Raw genomic sequence first — 12,407 nt, 5'->3', positions numbered from 1 at the left:
AGGGAGAGAGAGAGAGAGAGAGAGGGAGAGAGTGCTGCGGTAACCTATATTTGGATAAGGGGAGCACCACTGACACTCATTCCATGCATCAAATTAAACAGTGGGCGTCTACTGGTCTCCCAGTTGATTCCAGGCTACAGTATACATACATTATCGATGAAACTGCTATAAATTATGAGTTGGGATTTTTTTTTTGATGAAGCTTGATCCTGGTGACAAAGCAGCACACTCTATTTTCACCTCCTGTTTGGACTTTAACTGCTGCTTTCCAGTCTGCACATTCACTGCCCACCCTAGACCACACATAGGCCCACCCTAGACCACACATAGGCCCACCCTAGGCCCCACATAGGCCACACATATGCCCACCCTAGGCCACACATAGGCCCACCCTAGGCCACACATAGGCCCACCCTAGGCCACACATAGGCCCACCCTAGACCACACATAGGCCCACCCTAGGCCCCACATAGGCCACACATATGCCCACCCTAGGCCACACATAGGCCCACCCTAGACCACACATAGGCCCACCCTAGACCCCACATAGGCCACACATATGCCCACCCTAGGCCACACATAGGCCCACCCTAGGCCACACATAGGCCCACCCTAGGCCACACATAGGCCCACCCTAGACCACACATAGGCCCACCCTAGGCCCCACATAGGCCACACATATGCCCACCCTAGGCCACACATATGCCCACCCTAGGCCACACATAGGCTCACCCTAGGCCACACATAGGCCCACCCTAGGCCACACATAGGCCCACCCTAGGCCATACATAGGCCCACCCTAGGCCACACATAGGCTCACCCTAGGCCACACATAGGCTCACCCTAGTCCACACATAGGCCCACCCTAGGCCACACATAGGCCCACCCTAGACCACACATAGGCCCACACATAGGCCCACCCTAGACCACACATAGGCCCACACATAGGCCCACCCTAGCCCATACATAAGCCACACATAGGGCCACCCTAGACCACACATAGGCCCACACATAGGCCACACAAAGGCCACACTGACACACACAGGACTGATGTTTTCAATCACCAAAAGATGAAAAGCGCTGCGATCTTGAGCAGTGAAGCGGTAAACCGTCGTCTCCACGGCCGCTGACTCTTGTTAACGCGGTTCGATGCGGTTCATTCCTTTACGCCACATATTTATTAAAGCTACTGCAGGGAACGTTCATTGTGCGTGGACTTTGGCGGCCCCCGTGGACAAAAGCGGTAGTGTTTTTTTTTTCGAGCGCCGGACTCCCTTTAGAAAACCTGCTCATTTTACAGCCTTCCCCCTCTCAGTCCGGGTTCCGGTCCTCCCTTACCGTCCTGCGGGCATGGGTCTCCAGCATCGTGGTGCCAAAAAGTATATATATATATATATATATATATATATATATATAAAAAGAAATATATCTATGGTGCATGTTACACAGTCTGGCTATAGGAGCCTGCCCTCTGCCTTTGTAAAGGCAGTAATGGCCACTGCCATCATTCACTTCCACAGTCCAGCTTTTGTGTTCCTGTCATTGCCTCTAGAAAATCAAGCCCCACTTATTTTCTCAGCCATGGGGTCATTTTATTATTTCTTTCCCGTCTGCGCCTCCACATCCTCTGAACCTCCTGCTACTGGTTTTTTTTTTTTTTTTTTTTACAAGCCAGACAGAGGGGACTGTGGCCCAGATATCCTGCTCTGAAGACGAGAACCAACTCGCTGTCAGCACTGCTGCTCTGCCCTCCTGGGACCTAGCCTGATTACAGCGCCATCATTCTCTCTCTTTAAGCTCCGGACACACACACACACACTGCTCTCCGTGCACGTGTTTTTTTTTTTTACAGCTCATCACATATGCCTTTTCAACTGCGTTGTTATTATTTTTCCACGCGCGTCGGAATCTGCGTGGTCTCCTGTCGACCAGCATTTTTCGAGGCTCTCTGAAGTCTCAGAGACCCGACTTGACGGCGGAGATATTGTTTGCCCGTGACAGCTGGTCCGGTCGCATAATTGGCTTGTCGACATGTCACTCTCTATCTGTGATCTCTCCGTTGGAGCGGAACGCCGGTCCGCTGCCACATCTATAATTCAGCTGAAACTCAAACTGTCGACAGCCAGCAGTTTTCACTTGGCAAAACTTACAGCTCCATGGCGCTTGACACAGGTATGAGGGGTGGCTGTGGGGGGGGGGGGGGGGGGTCTCATCCCAGGTTAACAGCGGCACTAATTGGGTCAAGGGGTGCTTTGTTTTTTCCTGGTCCGTGCAAACAAATTGTTAAACCTCACTCAGAGGAAATGTCGGTCAACTCCAATGATGATGAGAACCAAACCGATCCATCTGTCCCTGGCAGACCACTGCTGTCACTTCACCAAACACTGCGCTGTGACAGTTTGCTCCAGAAGAACTGTCTACGTCGGCGTTTCAAACACTTCTTCACTCGGTCAAATACGGCAGCGCGGTCAGCGGCCCGACGCCGTAAACGACAACACGCTCAATCCCAACGCTTTCTATTTCTTTCTATTTGTTGCTGCCTGATTGGCCGGAGAATCGGAGCAGCTGGGGCGGTACTGCAGTCGCTCTACCGCACCGATGTGACGAAAAGAGAGCCGAGTGGGAGCGCGTAGGGTTCGGACCGGGCCTTCGTTGCTGGATCAAACCTGTTCCGGCGCTGCAGCTGGTTGTCTTTGGCCGAACGCTTCAGTCGTTGCGCGGAGTGACGGCAGATGTTTGGGAAAGGGAAGAGACGTTTCGCTTGTTCCCTGAACGCTTAATAGCATCTATTTTATTATTATCAACGATCTGATTGAGTTGCATTTTGAAAGATGTGCATTCAGAGTACATTTCACCATGCAGGGAAGAGACAGCAGAGGCTCAGCGTTGTGATGAATAAGATGTAAACTATCAACATAACGTCCAGGAGTCCGCATACTTTTGGGCCGCGTAGTGAAACTTGCAGAACGTAGTGACGGTCCAGCAGCACCAAGTACATCAAATAAGAAGGATAAAGAAAGTGCGTTCGGTTGCAGAGATCTAATATGAAGTTGTAAAATGATGAAAGACGTTGCAGTCATATTTCACGCCTCAGATGGGACTTCTGTGAGAACCAGGATGAGTCAGGAGGGCGGCAACCAGCTTCCACTGTCTGCATGTTAAACACCTCTAATAGTATATTCACTTCAGACATTTAACACAGACACATACACGATATAATGCGTCTGTGCGCGCAACATTAAAGCGCTAATAGAAGTTTAACGGCGCCAGTAAAATAAAAGCTCCAGACGATACGTATTCTGCAAAGCGAAGGGTCCGAGGCGGGGGGGGGGGGGGGGGGGGGTCTCTCCACCATGCACGGAGCAGAGTGAGCCCCCAGGCAGAGCTTCACTTCTGGGCCCGTCTCGCTAACCGCCTGCCTTCATCCCACTTTGATCACGGAGGCGAGTTGAGGAAATTCAGAGGAGCTCGACTTCAATCGTCCAGCGCTGCTCCGTCTGTGAAGGGACTCGGCGTAGTGTGGCGCCGTGTGCTGGGAGACTTTTGTATGGTAATTTGTTATGGAGGTGGTGGTGGGGGGGGGGGGGGGTTTCAAAGGAGCTCTTTGAAGTTTGCCGGTAGTGCACATGGATGCATGGCGAGATTAGAATACGCTGGAGTAATTGTTGGAGATGAAACGGTGAATCGAATTCCTCAAGTTGTGACCTTCGAGTTTCGAGTCAAACCGCTTTTGTTCCAATCTGACGCGAGAAAGACATTTGACAATGGAGGCTGCTCTGCCGCTCCTCGGGCGTCCACGCCTCTTTCCGATAGCGTCGCACGTGAAGGTTTCACCTGTTCGTACGAGGTCTGAGCACATTGTGACGATAGAACAACAACCTGTAGGTTTACACTTTAGCTTCTGGTGAGCGTTGTGATGGGACGAATCATTGGGTCCAAACAGGGTTCCTTCCTTCTTGAGACATTAAATGAGACGAAGAAGAACTACGGCATTGGATGTCGTTCAAACGTAGTCGAAGCTTGTATGTACGGAAATTCAGAGCATTGCTGCTGATTGTGATCTCACAGCTGGTTAAAGTCTGTCAGTGTGGATTTTAAATCCAGTGTTTCCAAAGCATGCAGCTCATACAGAGAACAAGAGAGCAGTGGGGCCTGGAAATGCAGGATTCTTCCAATGATGGCTTCTCGGATTGGTTCTGTGTCACAAACATGAAACAATCAACAAACAAAGCAAAAACACAACCTCTGTGGAATAACAACGCTTGCATTTCTGCCCTAAGGTCTACGCTCAGATGTAACCGAGTAATGCAAGGAGAGCCAAGGACTCAAGCTGTGGCCGAACCACGCCGATGCTACTGTTGCATATAGTCATGTGTACTCTTAGAACGCTGGAAAAGAACTGTGCTCCTGTTGAGTCGTCCAACCACGCAAACCCCCCCCCAAAGCTGTTGCTAACGTCGACGCTCTGAGGTAGGGTGGAGAGGTGGGGATACGGGCGTTTGTGGAGATGCCTTGAGTTAAACTTTCAAACTTCAGTACTTTCTCACCTCTGCAAACTGCTGCGTCAAAGCGTGGAATGAAAGTTGCGTTGTCGGTTTAAGAAAGTTGAGGGATCTAATCGCCACGTCTCCGTGCCTCACGATGTTGAACTCGCTCACTTCACACTTGCAGGTTTGCGGCTAAGCTAGCTCGGAGCTGTGAACTTGATGACCTTTCCCCGGTCGGTGTTCGATGTGTGTCTCTGCTCAACATAAAAACCGTGTTTTCAGACTGCTGGTACGTAAAAGTTCAGTTCCCTGCGCCCGTGGGAAGCAGTTGGCAGTGCTTCAGATATGTCCAAAAAGTTGTGTTTTGCCAGAGAAAAAGAAAAGAACGAAAGCAAAGCCAAACTCTTCTTCATGAGGAATCTCTGCACTAGATGTGAGCACATGCTACGAGGACAACTTCTCTTTCACGCGACGCCACGGTCCATTTGTGCCTCGTGTCTCCTATCGCCCAACAGGTGTAACCCATGCAGCTGATCCCAGCGGGGTCGATCGTGAGTGTCAATCAGTGGCAAACACCGTCAAGCTCGCGTACGTTCACAGCTTGCAGAAATAATCACGGCTACCGTAAAACGACAAACACGCCTCGTGAAGCAGCCTAATCAGCCCCAGAGCCACCCGGTGAGTCCCCTCCACACAGCGTGAAGTGGTGGAGCATGTGACGCCGTGCGCTGATTCCACTGTGGGATTATTTTGTTAAAAAAACAAAAACATTTTGTCCACTTTGAATTTTTGATATCCGGTATGATCTTTTGTCTGCGCTCAAGAGGTGAAGAGCAAACGGCTAAACATCGGTGTTTTGAGAGGGGGACTCAATATGCATGTATTTCCTATTAGACTGAATATCTTAAAGGGCCAGTGTTTCGGTTGTGGGGTGTGTGTCATAACTATATTTTCATATGTAGTATAATCACCTGGAAATACTCAGTTCCTTCACATCTGCGTAGGGAGCGGGTCGTCTCCACGGAGTCCGCCGTGTCGCACTGCCATGTTTCTACGGTAGCCCAGAACGGACAAACCAAACAGCGGCTCAAGAGAGGGACATTCACGTTTTTATAATACCCGATGGTACCTTTAGAACGGGGCGAGTGAGTTAAGGGTTGTTCTGTTGCTTTCAATTTACATCTTCACCCACTAGATGCCACTAAGTCCTACAAGCTAAACTAAAACTAGACTCGACTAGTTTGTAGTCCCCGAAATAATACGATGTTATTATTGAATTAGACCATAATGTCAATGCATGTCAAATTAAAACGGGGTTAGTTTTGGTTGTTGGCTGGTCAGCCCTTCATATTATTCATGACCTCCATATTGATGAAATCCTGCCTACTGTTTAACAACGCCCTGTTAGCGCACAGCCACACCTAACTAAATCACGCCGATTCAACGTTCCCCGTGGAGTTCCTGGACCTCTAGTAGGGTGGGTCAACGTGAACGCTCGACCTGAGAAGTAAACTTATCCGGTCTCCAGAGGTTGCCTCTGGTGTTGTCCACCTCTGTCTCTGTGATGACGTCTGATTAAATATCATCTTTGCATCTTATAAAAGTGTGCGTCTGTTTCTCTTTGCTGGATGTTTCATTTGGAAAAGCGCTGATGTGTGCATCAGGGACGCTCCCTTCCGCCGCTCCGGCTCCGGCTCCTGCTGCTGCTGTAATCCTCAGGATGCTGAGCAGAACTCATCATGGGATTTCACGCCTCCTTCTCTCGTCTCCTCCTTTCCTCACCTCCTCCCCTCGTCTCGTCTCTCTTTTCATCACGTCTCCCCTGACCTATGCTAACGGTCGGGGGATGGGAGGGTTACTTTATAATTACTAATCACCTGTTATGAAATGTAAGTATCCCAATATTAAAGTAATGTAATCTGATTACTTTCGGATTACCCCAATACGAAATATGCAAATAAACCCAAATGAAAAGAAACATGCTGACATTTGTTATCCTTCAAAGCTCATTTGGTATATTAGTGTTGCTGGATTTGAACTTGCAGCAGCAGCAGCAGTACCCATATAAATTAAAATATGCAAATTTAGGTTACCTGACGTCATTATTTTTACATTCAAATGAAGGTTTGAATGTCCGTCGTCATATTCTGTGATTCTATTATCACAGGGAGAGACAGCAGGTATTGATTGCAGTGGTTGTTTTTGAAAGGCTGAACGCCAACAACATGGATTTAAGCAGAATATTTTGTGAGATAAATTTTGGAAATGATCACTTCTGTCTTTTTCTCAATAAAGTTCGACTGAGGCGATGACAGAGACGTCTGACAGCCGCCGCGCTGTGACACTCCCGTCTCGGCACGGAACCCAAACGTTCTCCGATCACGTCTTACAGAAACCTGTTTTCTCTCTTTCGGTTCCCTAATTACGTACCACCGTTTCATGTAATCCCTTCCTGTCTGACAACAGACGGAGGTGAAAACATTACCTCATCATTACTGACCTGAGGGAACGCTGAAGCGCTCCCGTGAGCTTCAGCTTAATGGGGACCAGGCTAATCAGAGAAACAAGTAAACAAGTGGAAAGGTGGGCAGAGTGCAGCGCAATCAATAACGGTACTGCTGTTGATTGGTGTGGAGGTAGCACGCACACACACACACACACACACACACACACACACACACACACACACACACACACACACACACACGCAGGGTCACAGAGGTCAATCTGAACAAGGCAATGAGGAGGCGGGATCAACATGAACTAACGAACAGGAATATCTCAAAGTAGGTCTGCACTCCCTCTGACCTCAATTCCTCATTTCCTTTGCCAACACACACACACACACACACACACACACACACACACACACACACACACACACACACACACTTACACACAGGCACGTTTGTTACTGTAGCTCTTTTTCACACACACACACACACACACACACACACACACACACACCTACGTACACAGATTTATTGGCACTTTCTCTCCATTAGGGAGTACAGCTGCTGCTGCTGCTGCTGCTGCTGCTGCCGCCGTCGCGCATCTCGGCTACTTTAGCTGATCAGTTAATGGCACTTATTTTTCCAGAAAGAGCCTCCACCTGGCTTCCACGCCACTCCATCAGCCTCTGATTAAAGGCGGAGGGTAAACACCGGCGCTCCGGTGACACGCGGTGCTCCTGTGTGTAGAAGAGCGACCTCGGAATGGGACGGAAGGAGGCTCTTCAGATTCTTAAAGAAAGCGTCTGCTCTCCAGCGAAGAGAGAGGGGGGGGGGGGATGATTCGGCCCGGCTCGTCTCGGAAGCATTTTACAGAACCTTGAGTGCGTAATCTCGACGAGCGAGAGAGAGACACTTGTCGCAGTGCATTGTGGGTTGAATGGCTCAGACGCGCAACTTCCACCTTTTTCCAAATAACACTACGGTTGCGCGTGCTCGCGGTCGGCTCCTGCTCCCCCCCCCCCCCCCCCCCAAGGTCACCTCCGCAGCCGTTCGGAGCATCCTCATCACTTTGTGTTGGCCCTCTGTTGTTCCCATAGCAACCCCCGCCGAGCTGACGGATGAGAGGCTTCGGGAGACGCCTTCCCACATAGTTGGAAACACACACACACACACACACACACACACACACACACACACACACACACGGGCACACGGGCACACGCATTAAAACAATGAACGCACTGCATCTGGGGAAAGCTCTCTCTGCATTGCTTGAAATAAAAAGCAGGCATCAGAGGCGAGGTGTCGGAGCGAGATTGTCGTACACAAATAGGCCATTATGGCGAGAAGTGGAACACAAGGAGTCTCCTATGAGTGTTTCCTCTCTCTCTGTCTCTCTCTCTCTCTCTCTCTCTCTCTGTCTCTCTCTTGTTCGGCTTGGGCCGCTCGCGCCTCGACGCTCGTTATCGGAACAAACAGAGATGAGGGTGGAAGAATGGGGTACACACCGTGTACCACAGGAGGGGAGGATGAAAGAGTCCAAAACAAGACAAGAATCAAACAGCCGGCATGAGGGAAACACGCCGGGGAACTGTTTCTGTCGGCGCACACCTGCTACCACAGGGAGCGTTTGCCATTTTCGCGCATTAAAAGGCGCGCCATAACCACAACGCGACGCGCCAACGCGGCATTGTCGGCTCCAGAAAAACAGAAAAGAATTCCAGTCCATGTCGGATTTCCCTGGAGGGTTTGAGAAGAGAAAGAGGAGAGACCCTCCAAGGGCTGCAATGGGCTTTGTAATGAATAAGACATTGCATCAGAATTGGAAAGACAGTGAAATCTCCTTCCTGTCTGCTAGCCGTGACACGAGGGATGTGTCATTACCAACTCTGTCTTTTCATGTCCATGGAAGTGTGAATCCTCAGTGTAACGAGTGGTGAACCGTTCCAATAAATCTACACACGCGGTGCTGAGAGCGTCGGCGCTGGAAAATCCAGATGGATGAGGCGTGTTGACCGAGCGATCCGGTACAAATGTCTGCACACACACCCTCCGATGTTCAACGCCGTTGACGCGGCGTTTTGACGCGTGTGACTTCAAAGATTTACGACAACGACAAAATGTTTCGCTAAATATCGTTTCCACCTCGTACTCTGTTGATTTGCATGCACCGCGTCGTTTCAATCGTGCTTACAATAATCATAGATCAAATTTAGCAGAGAGTCTACAGGTAGCAGCAATGCTAACATCTGCACGCTAACAAGCTCGCCGGGACAATGCTAAATGTTGATAGCAGGTTCACGGTTTTTGGTTTGCATGCTCACATTTACTAATTAGAACTAAATGCAAAGCACAGCTGAGGCTGATTCCGCTACAAAAAGTCAAAAGTTTACCAAAGTTATCGCAGTTCATTCTAAGTTGAATATTGTTGCGTGATTTTTCACTTCTACTCGGACTATAAACGGAAACCAGAACGCTTCTGACGCCAAAATCATGTCCCTTTGCCTCCAGACAAAGATTATGTAAGATATATATATATATATATATATATATATATATATATATATATATATATATATATATATATATAATGTGCATGTACAGTAAATATGCTCAGTGTGTCCATATCTTGCAAATGAAAGGCTGAAAAGAAGTGCACACAAACAGCTAGGAACGTGTCCTTGCCAGTAACTTTCTGATTGAATCGACGTCCTTGAGTCCAGACGGTGTTCAGCTCCTGACCCTCAACTTCATGGATGAAGGAAGATGTTCCAGTCAGACGCCCACCCACGGCTGGAGACGCAGCCACCCGTCAAGCTCCCTTATCTCCCCGGGGAACCACCCTCGGTCCTGGCGTGTGTGGCTATCTACCCAATAACACTGTCTGCCCAAAAAAAAATCCCCAAGTGGCCGAGACAGCCTGAAGAGACCAGAGACCAGAGACAGCCTGGGCTGGAATCAGACTTCTGATAAGAGCCGCAGAGGCTCAGGCTTTGACTGGCGTTCACACACACAGACACACAGGTACATTGATAAAGGAGGTTGATCGAGATAGAGGGCGTGTTTGCTTTGCTGTTGCATTTAATCGACCTGAGTCATCGAGGATTTAAATCAGCCCGACAGCATCGGCGTCAGACTGAGGCAGCTGCAGTACTCGGAGCTGCCATTGGGTGTCCCTGCTCCACCAGTAACCTCCACCGTGGACTCTGTTGATGAGGCTGTCCTCCTCTCTTCCACCAGTACGCCCCGGTGAATGGACAGGAAGTCTAAATGAAAGCCAGCCGCTCTCCTCTCCATTTATTGTCTTATCCTGTGCATGCTTTGGCTCCTCTATCAGTGCGAGGACCACAAATCCTTTTCGGGCAACAAGCCGCAAAATAGGTTGCAATCCAAAATGAGTCCTCTGCTCACCACGGCTCACCTGTAGGGTGAAGACATGCTGCAGGAGACTGCTGCTCCTACAACCTTTTTATATCAACAGACACTCTGAAGAGCTGTTTATCGTCTCTCTGCTCACTGTTTTGGGGTTTGACAGCCTGGGGGGTTCAGTGTCAGCGCTCTCATCTAGTGTTGTTTTTAATATACAGCAGGCAGTTTTCTATTAAAAGGCTTTTGGCAGATGAACTTGGCTGAACGTTGTGGAGCATCTAGAAGCTAAAGAGCCACATGTTGCCCTCAGTCGGTGCAGAGCTAAACATGGGAGTGAATATTGGACTTGCACACATCAGGCTGAGACAAACACGACTCCCAATGTTACGCCATATCTGTTCCATAATTAATAGCACAGGTTGCACTTTGATCCAAACATTTGTAATAAATCCAGAATTCACAATATGTTTATATCTCATGAAACATTCTGCCTCCGTCCGTGTGTGTTCTTTAGACTTTGAAAAGCGTCTTCACTGAGCACAAAGTGATGCTGGCTCTCTCTGCTGCAGCAATCTAACAGCACCATGAATAACCTTCATAGAACCGCAATAACAGCAGATCGCTTGGTTCATCATCTCGTCCGTCTTCATCCCGCGACGACGTCATCAAATGTGGAAGCAGACGAGACGCAGGCCGCGGTCCTCTCGGTCCTTTACCAACAGACCATCAGCACGGCACGGGTTCTGTCTTTGCCACCGACTGAGTCATTATTCACAAGACTGCAGGAGGTCGATAGGCAGGAAAAACATGTTGTTTTCAGCATTTGAACACATTTCCAAGCCTGTTGTTTTTCTGCCAAAACACGGCGGATATTTGTGTGTCAAAAGAGTAATCCGGTCTCGCATCAGAAGTGCAACCTTCAAGAACAGCAGACGTGGTCAAATCAATTATTTTTGGAGTTCCATTCAAAGCAAAGAGTGAATAAAAATGCTCCAAACACGTTGTGCCAACACATTGGAGCTAAACGATTGCACTGTGGGTCCATAACTCCAATATTTACTTCATTACCCTCTATGTGCTCCTCATTTACACACCTCAGGCTGCCCAACACTGATTTGCAGGAAGAGTCCTGCTGCTTTATTGCGCGCGCTGCGTGCTCCAGTGTCCCATTTAATAAATAAATTCAACATTATAAATACAACTTGTGGCATACGCATGTACATTCCAGTCAAAAATACACGGGGCATTAAATGAACGGCTCTCTGTGGGACAATAGCAGAGAGCTATGTCCCTACATGTTTTAACTTTATTTTGTTATTGGCAGATATTGGAGGATTTCACCATCGCTCTTCATAATATAAAGTATTTCTGTTGCTAAAACCTAAACAGCCCTTAGCTGTAGAATGAATTCAGATATGTTTTGAACTGCTCTGGTGACGTTAATGCTGCCGCCAACTGGACTCATACTCATTCAAAAGACTTTTATTCAAGAGACTCTTATTCAAGAGACTTAAGAGACTTTTATTCAAAAGACTTTTATTCAAGAGACTCTTATTCAAGAGACTTAAGAGACTTTTATTCAAAAGACTTTTATTCAAAAGACTTTTATTCAAGAGACTCTTATTCAAGAGACTTAAGAGACTTTTATTCAAAAGACTTTTATTCAAAAGACTTTTATTCAAGAGATTTAAGAGACTTTTATTCAAAAGACTTTTATTCAAGAGACTTAAGAGACTTTTATTCAAAAGACTTTTATTCAAAAGACTTTTATTCAAGAGACTTTTATTCAAGAGACTTAAGAGACTTTTATTCAAGAGACTTTTATTCAAGAGACTTAAGAGACTTATTCAAGAGACTTTTATTGAAAAGACTTTTATTCAAGAGACTTTTATTGAAAAGACTTTTATTCAAGAGACTTAAGAGACTTTTATTCAAAAGACTTTTATTCAAGAGACTTAAGAAACTTTTATTCAAGAGACTTTTATTCAAGAGACTTTTATTCAAGAGACTTAAGAGACTTTTATTCAAGAGACTTTTATTCAAGAGACTTAAGAGACTTTTATTCAAGAGACTTAAGAGACTTTTATTCAAAAGACTT

The sequence above is a fragment of the Cebidichthys violaceus genome, unplaced genomic scaffold, assembly GCF_023349555.1.
Source record: "Cebidichthys violaceus isolate CVI_PGR_0920_01 unplaced genomic scaffold, fCebVio1.0.p SCAF_17, whole genome shotgun sequence".
NCBI lineage: Eukaryota > Metazoa > Chordata > Actinopteri > Perciformes > Stichaeidae > Cebidichthys > Cebidichthys violaceus.
This window is presented reverse-complemented; position numbering follows the sequence as displayed.